Raw genomic sequence first — 6,093 nt, 5'->3', positions numbered from 1 at the left:
TGTTTTGCTGTTTGGTCTTGAACGTTTTGAATGTTTAACATAAGTCAAGCACAATTCTTATGGTTGGCCAAGATAATAGTTGTTGATCCCACATGGGGTTTTACCCCTGAGGCTAAGCTATTCAGAGCGGATACTTAGATGCTTGACCTCACTGGCTCCACCCTCGGCACTCACTTCTCGGGTCAGCCAAGCATCAGTCCCCATGAAAACTCCCCATGGCGAACTTTGTATCTCTACTAAGAACCATATGTGTGTGGGCCGCTACCAGAGGTCCGACCTCCTACCCCAACAACTAGAAGGATTTGGGCCTCTAAAACAAAATGGTGCTAGTAAGGGCATCCGCTCGTGTGGCCATACATGTGGCACTTTCAGCTCTATAAATACAGAAGGCTCCCAGCCGGTAGGGGTTACGCCCTACAACTAATCAAATAAATTTGATCAAACGGGTTTATGGGGAGACATAGTGTCGGTATGAACTAATCAGCACACGTTATTCATAGTTTTCACCATGAATATATTTGATTATAGTGGTTCGGATGAGGTGGGTTTTCCTCGCTACCACTTGGGTCGTCCTCTTCTCACTAGTAGTCCTAATGACCACACGGGAAGACAGGCCCTCTAAAGATTAAACAAAAAGAGCCTATTGCTCAAGACACAAAAGACAATGATTCAATTTTAGTGCACCAATGGAAGTGTTTGCTAGTCTATGAAAACAAGGCACACAATAAAAATCAAAAACTCTTGCCAAGGACCTGCAACAAAGAGTTGTTAGTAGTTTGGGTTGTTTCAAATGATCACCCCTTCCTGCAAGCACACAAGTTAGGTAAATTTTTAAAACCCAAAAGACTTTGTGAAAATAGGGGCCTTCAACCAAACGATTTAGCTTCCAAGGCAAGCTACACCAATTGTGTTAGCTAGATCTGAAAATGTTAGTCCAAAAATAAACCAGATCTGAAAACCCTAAATGCAAAATCCGAAAACCGAATCAATAAAATTTCCAAAATTTTGAAACAGGTAATACATAGACGCGATTACCTCCTATGCAGACGCGACTCCGCAATAGAAACGCGGTTCTGTGAGACACAGACACGATTAAAGACCACAGACGCACTTTCTGTACGCAGACGCGGGTGAAAACGACACAAACGCGCTTCTGTAACACAGACGCGGATAAAAAAGACACAGACACGCCTCTCCCAGAACCTGCAAAATGAAATATTTCCAAAAACACAGACGCGGATCCAGTTGTCTCAGACGCGCCTGAAAATCAAAAACGCGATCCGAAAGTGCGCAGACGCAAAAATACCAAAAAATGCTGCCGAAAATGTCCGATCTGCAACTTCAAAAACACAAAATCTACAACAAGGAGGTTAAATGCAAAGGGACAAGAGTCCCACCGGGCGTGCCAAAATGTGTATGGTGAAAATGGATAACAATAATAACAACATTGAAAGGCTAAATGAATTCAACCACAAAACCCTAGCCTAACAATCAACAAAGATCCACCATAACATATGAAGATTACCTAAGACAATGCAAATCAAATGAAATCACAAAGATCATACCATCACATGTCCAATAGGGTTTTGATCTCCATTCTTCCTATCTCCATTGATCTTGCTTGATATATTTGCTCTCAGATTTTATATGCACAAGAGCTCAACAAAGAACGGAATGTGCTTGCAAGTAGGATCGTAGTGTAGTCAAGTCCTCCAAATTGTTGATTAGGGTTTGATAATGAAGAAGGCATCTCCTTAAATAGAAGACACAATATGAAATGGAGGGATAAGATTGAGAGGTGTAAAAAGGAGGTCGGCTATGATTAAAGGGTAGGTAAAAGAAATAATAAAATAATGAGAGGGGTAGGTAGTGTATGAATTAAGAGATGAATGACATGTGTCATGTGTAGAAAAGGATAATGAATTAATTAAATAAATAAAGATTTATTTAATTAATAGAAGAAGTAGGATAATTAAATAAATAAGAATATTTATTTAATTTAGGAAAATGATAATTTAAATAAATAAATGTATTTATTTAAATGAGAAATAAGGCTAGAAGAGGATAAATGAATTAATTAAATAAATAAGGATTTATTTAATTAATAGAAGAATTAGGCTTAGATAATTAAATAAATAAAATATTTATTTAATTAGACATGACAATTTTAGGTGTCTACAATATGCACTCAATTTACATTTGTGATTTATTTTGGTTTTGATGATATGATGGCACCTTGTTAGTGCTAATCCCACCTTATGATTATATTGGATGAGATGATGTTATGATTGTTGTGATTGCCTTGCTACTGTATTTGTGATAGAGACGATTCCATACCACTCATCACGAGCATGATATGATGTTGGAATCCTCTTTCACTTGTCTGATTATATTATTATATATGCAATGTATATATGATGCAGCCATAACCGGTGAAACCCTCAAAGAGAATTAACCTGCTTATGCAGCAAGAGTAACACAACGAAAGCAACAAGAAAACATAGCAAGATTATAGAAACAGATCATATTATTGCCTTAGAAATTCCAGAAACCAACCGGGACTCTAAGAATCAACCGGATCACTAAATGCAAATCTAAATCCTTATTCTCAATTCTACTTTCTTTGCCCATATAAATGATTACATAATGCCATGTATATACCCTCTGAAACAGATCTGGGTCAGCCTCATAAGATTACATTTACCAATACAGGAAAATGAAATGTGTAACTAGGTCGGCCCTAAGAATTAAAGAAATCCTTCCAAAAAATAACAACCAAGAAGTGTGGTTCAGCAGGAAGGATGGCCACACGCCAAAGAACATCAGACAAGACCCAAAATAGATCCACATGCCAAGAACCGCTCCGATAATGAAGGAAGTTAATTGGTAAGCACAAGAACTGTCCCAGAATCTAGAAACAATCAACCGAAAGTGACAACTGACCATACAAGAATCCAAATGGATTGAAAATGTGAAATTAAGAACAAGAACCAACCTAGAACCAAAAATAGGATCTACAGTGAAAAGCAAGCAATTACCGATACCTATTGGTAAGAACACATAAAATTGCACAAAGAACTAAACTAAAAGGAAATATTTTTGGTTGATGCAAGATTTCCCAGAAACCGGGGATGCTCCTGCATCAGACACCCCAGGTAGAAAAAGATGTTCCATGAGAGGCAACCCATGAACATCTAAAAGAATTCGGGATAAGGACCCCATGCTCATTTCTGATCCAAACATTTTCCTATCTGCCAACCTCTTCTTTAGCTCCTCTAGGACCTCAACCGGCTTATCTAACCCCTGACTCTCTTTATTCCTCTTCATTTGCTTCAAATCTGCACATTGTCTATGTTTACTGCTCTCTTTCTTCTACAACTCTGATTTGTTTCTGCCACAAGAATTCATCTGGTTTGTCACCATAAGCTCTCTGTCATCCAGCTCTATCTGTCCATCAGGCTTATTTATTAGGTCTTTTTGCAAACTCATGTCGCCTTCTGGTATTACCTCTGTAACTAGTTTCTCAGTAATGCAACTTTTCTCAAGACTCATATTCTTCACCTCCCTATCTTTCTCCTTCAAAGAAGTCAAGCTGAACTTTTGCCCATCTTTCTCAATAGTGACTACGTTTCTTCTACATTCATAAATAGCTCCTCTATCAAATTGCCAAGGTCTTCCCAACAAGACATGAAAAGCACTAATAGATACAACATCACACAAGACTTCATCTCTAAAAGGCCCAATATTGAAATTCACCAAACACTGTTCCTTTATTTCTATCTTTTGATCATCTTGTAACCAACTTACCTTGTAAGGACAAGGATTCTCGAGCCTTTTCAATCTAAGCTTCACTACCATCTCTTCAAAAACCAAATTATTAGTTTTTCCACTATCCACAATAACCTTGCAACATTTACCACCTGATTTGCACACAATCTGAAAAGGACTCTTTCTTTGAGTAGATTCGGTATCCTCATTGTTCTGCTCCATCATGACTCTTCTAAACATAAGGGATTCTCCTTGCTTCGGTATATAGTCATGTCTGGTAACTTCATTTTCTAGTTCCTCATTAGCCAGAGAACTTCGTGCCAATCCCTACTTACATTCATAAAATCTATCTCTGGTTTCTCCACACTTGAAATATTTGCCAAGAAATTATCTACCGGTACTGTCAGTGCCATTCCTCTATGTTTTTTGTTCCTGTTCTTTACTCCACTTAGGTTTTGATTCTTCCTCAATATTTTGCTTCTATGTACTCATTTTCCCCTTGAATCTCTCCTTCCCTTTATTCAGTTGTCTTCTTCTCATCTTCTCCTCAGCCTTCAAAGCATACTGGTAAGCTTCTTCAACTGTGGAAACCCTCAACATACTCATCTCATCCTGAATGTTAAATGCAAGTCTATTTATCTACCTTGCCACTTTTTCTCTATCCATCCCTCTATGTCCAAATCTAATCATCACCTTATAGAATTCCTCAGTATACTCTTTCACACTCACGTTTCTCTATTTTAGGTTCTGCAACTTCTTGAACAATTCCAACTCATAGTCTACCCGTATGAACTTGGCCTTCAATCTTGCAACCATCTATCTCCACTGAGTGTCTTCATTTCACCACTCTCCACTCTCTCTTTTTGCAATTCTTTCCACCATAAGGCAGCATACCCTTTCAACTTAGTTTGTGCCAATCAGACTCTTTGCGGGTCCTTGACATCCTCAAACTCAAAGTAATCCTCCAACTCTCTAATCCAATCAATCAGATCCAATGGGTTCAGTGTTCTAGAAAAATTTGAAACTTCCACTTTATGAACTTTACTTCCTTGCGCCACTACTCTCAGGAATCTTTCCTCTCTTCCATCTTTTGGTCCTTCAGCCTCTTCTATTTCAAGATCTTCACCGGCTTCTTCATACTCATCCTCAGATTTAAGGTTTCTCCTCAAACCAGCCAATGCGTTTCGGATTTCATTCCTCTCTTCATTCTTGAAGTCCTCCATCATCTGCTCTACCCTCTGGGGGTTTTTCCTTCTAGGCGACATCTCCTCTTCTGCTCTGGTGAACTGCCTCAGCTTGACGATCTGACTATCAATTTCAATTGCCTCCCCTCGATGATCTATTGAAAACACGTGCAGCCTACCTCCAATCGGTGATCTATCCACCCAAAGGAATGCCTCAAGGTTCGCAAACAACTCTTACACTAACCAATTCATAACCAACTCTGATACCACTTGATGCAACCATAACCGGTGAAGCCCTCAAAGAGAATTAACCGGCTTATGCAGGAAAGAAACAATAAAACATAGCAAGATTATAGAAATATATCATATTATTGCCTTAGAACTTTTGACAACCAACCGGTTATCATCATACAATCATCTTAGAACATCCGGTAGTTAACCGGTTACATGCAGGCTTCAAGCTAGATACAATCCAACCAGGACTCTAAGAATCAACTGGATCACTAAATGTGAATCTAAATCCTTATTCTCAATTCTACTTTCTCTGCCCCTACAAATGATTACATAATACCATATATATACCCTCTAGAAAATATCTGGGTCGGCCTCATAAGATTACATTTACCAATACAGGAAAATGAAACGTGTAACTAGGTCAACCCTAAGAATTAAACAAATCCTTCCATAAAATAACAACCAAGAACTGTGGTTCAGCAGAAAGGTCAACCACATGCCAAAGAACATCGTAGAAGACCCAAAATAGATCCACACACCAAAAATTGCTTTGGTAATGAAGGAAAGTTAACCGGTAAGCACAAGAACTATCTTGGAACCCAAAAACAGTCAACTGGAAGCAACAATTGATGGGAAAAGAATCCAAATAGACTGAAAATATGAAATAAGCACAAGAACTAGCCTGGAAACCGAAAATAGGATCTGCAATGAAAAACAAGTAACTACTGGTAAGAACACATAAAATTGCACAAAGAACTAAACTGAAAGGAAATATTTTTGGTTGATGCAAGATTTCTCAGAGACTGGGGATGTGCCTACATCAATATGTTGTCTCGTGGATATTGGTGGTTGCAAGATTGCAGGTACTAGACATCAACTCCACCTGGTCTCACAGGTCTGAGTGTGT

The sequence above is a fragment of the Cryptomeria japonica genome, chromosome 5 (assembly GCF_030272615.1).
Source record: "Cryptomeria japonica chromosome 5, Sugi_1.0, whole genome shotgun sequence".
NCBI lineage: Eukaryota > Viridiplantae > Streptophyta > Pinopsida > Cupressales > Cupressaceae > Cryptomeria > Cryptomeria japonica.
The sequence above is the reverse complement of the archived record's forward strand: the minus strand, read 5'-3'. Positions refer to the sequence as shown.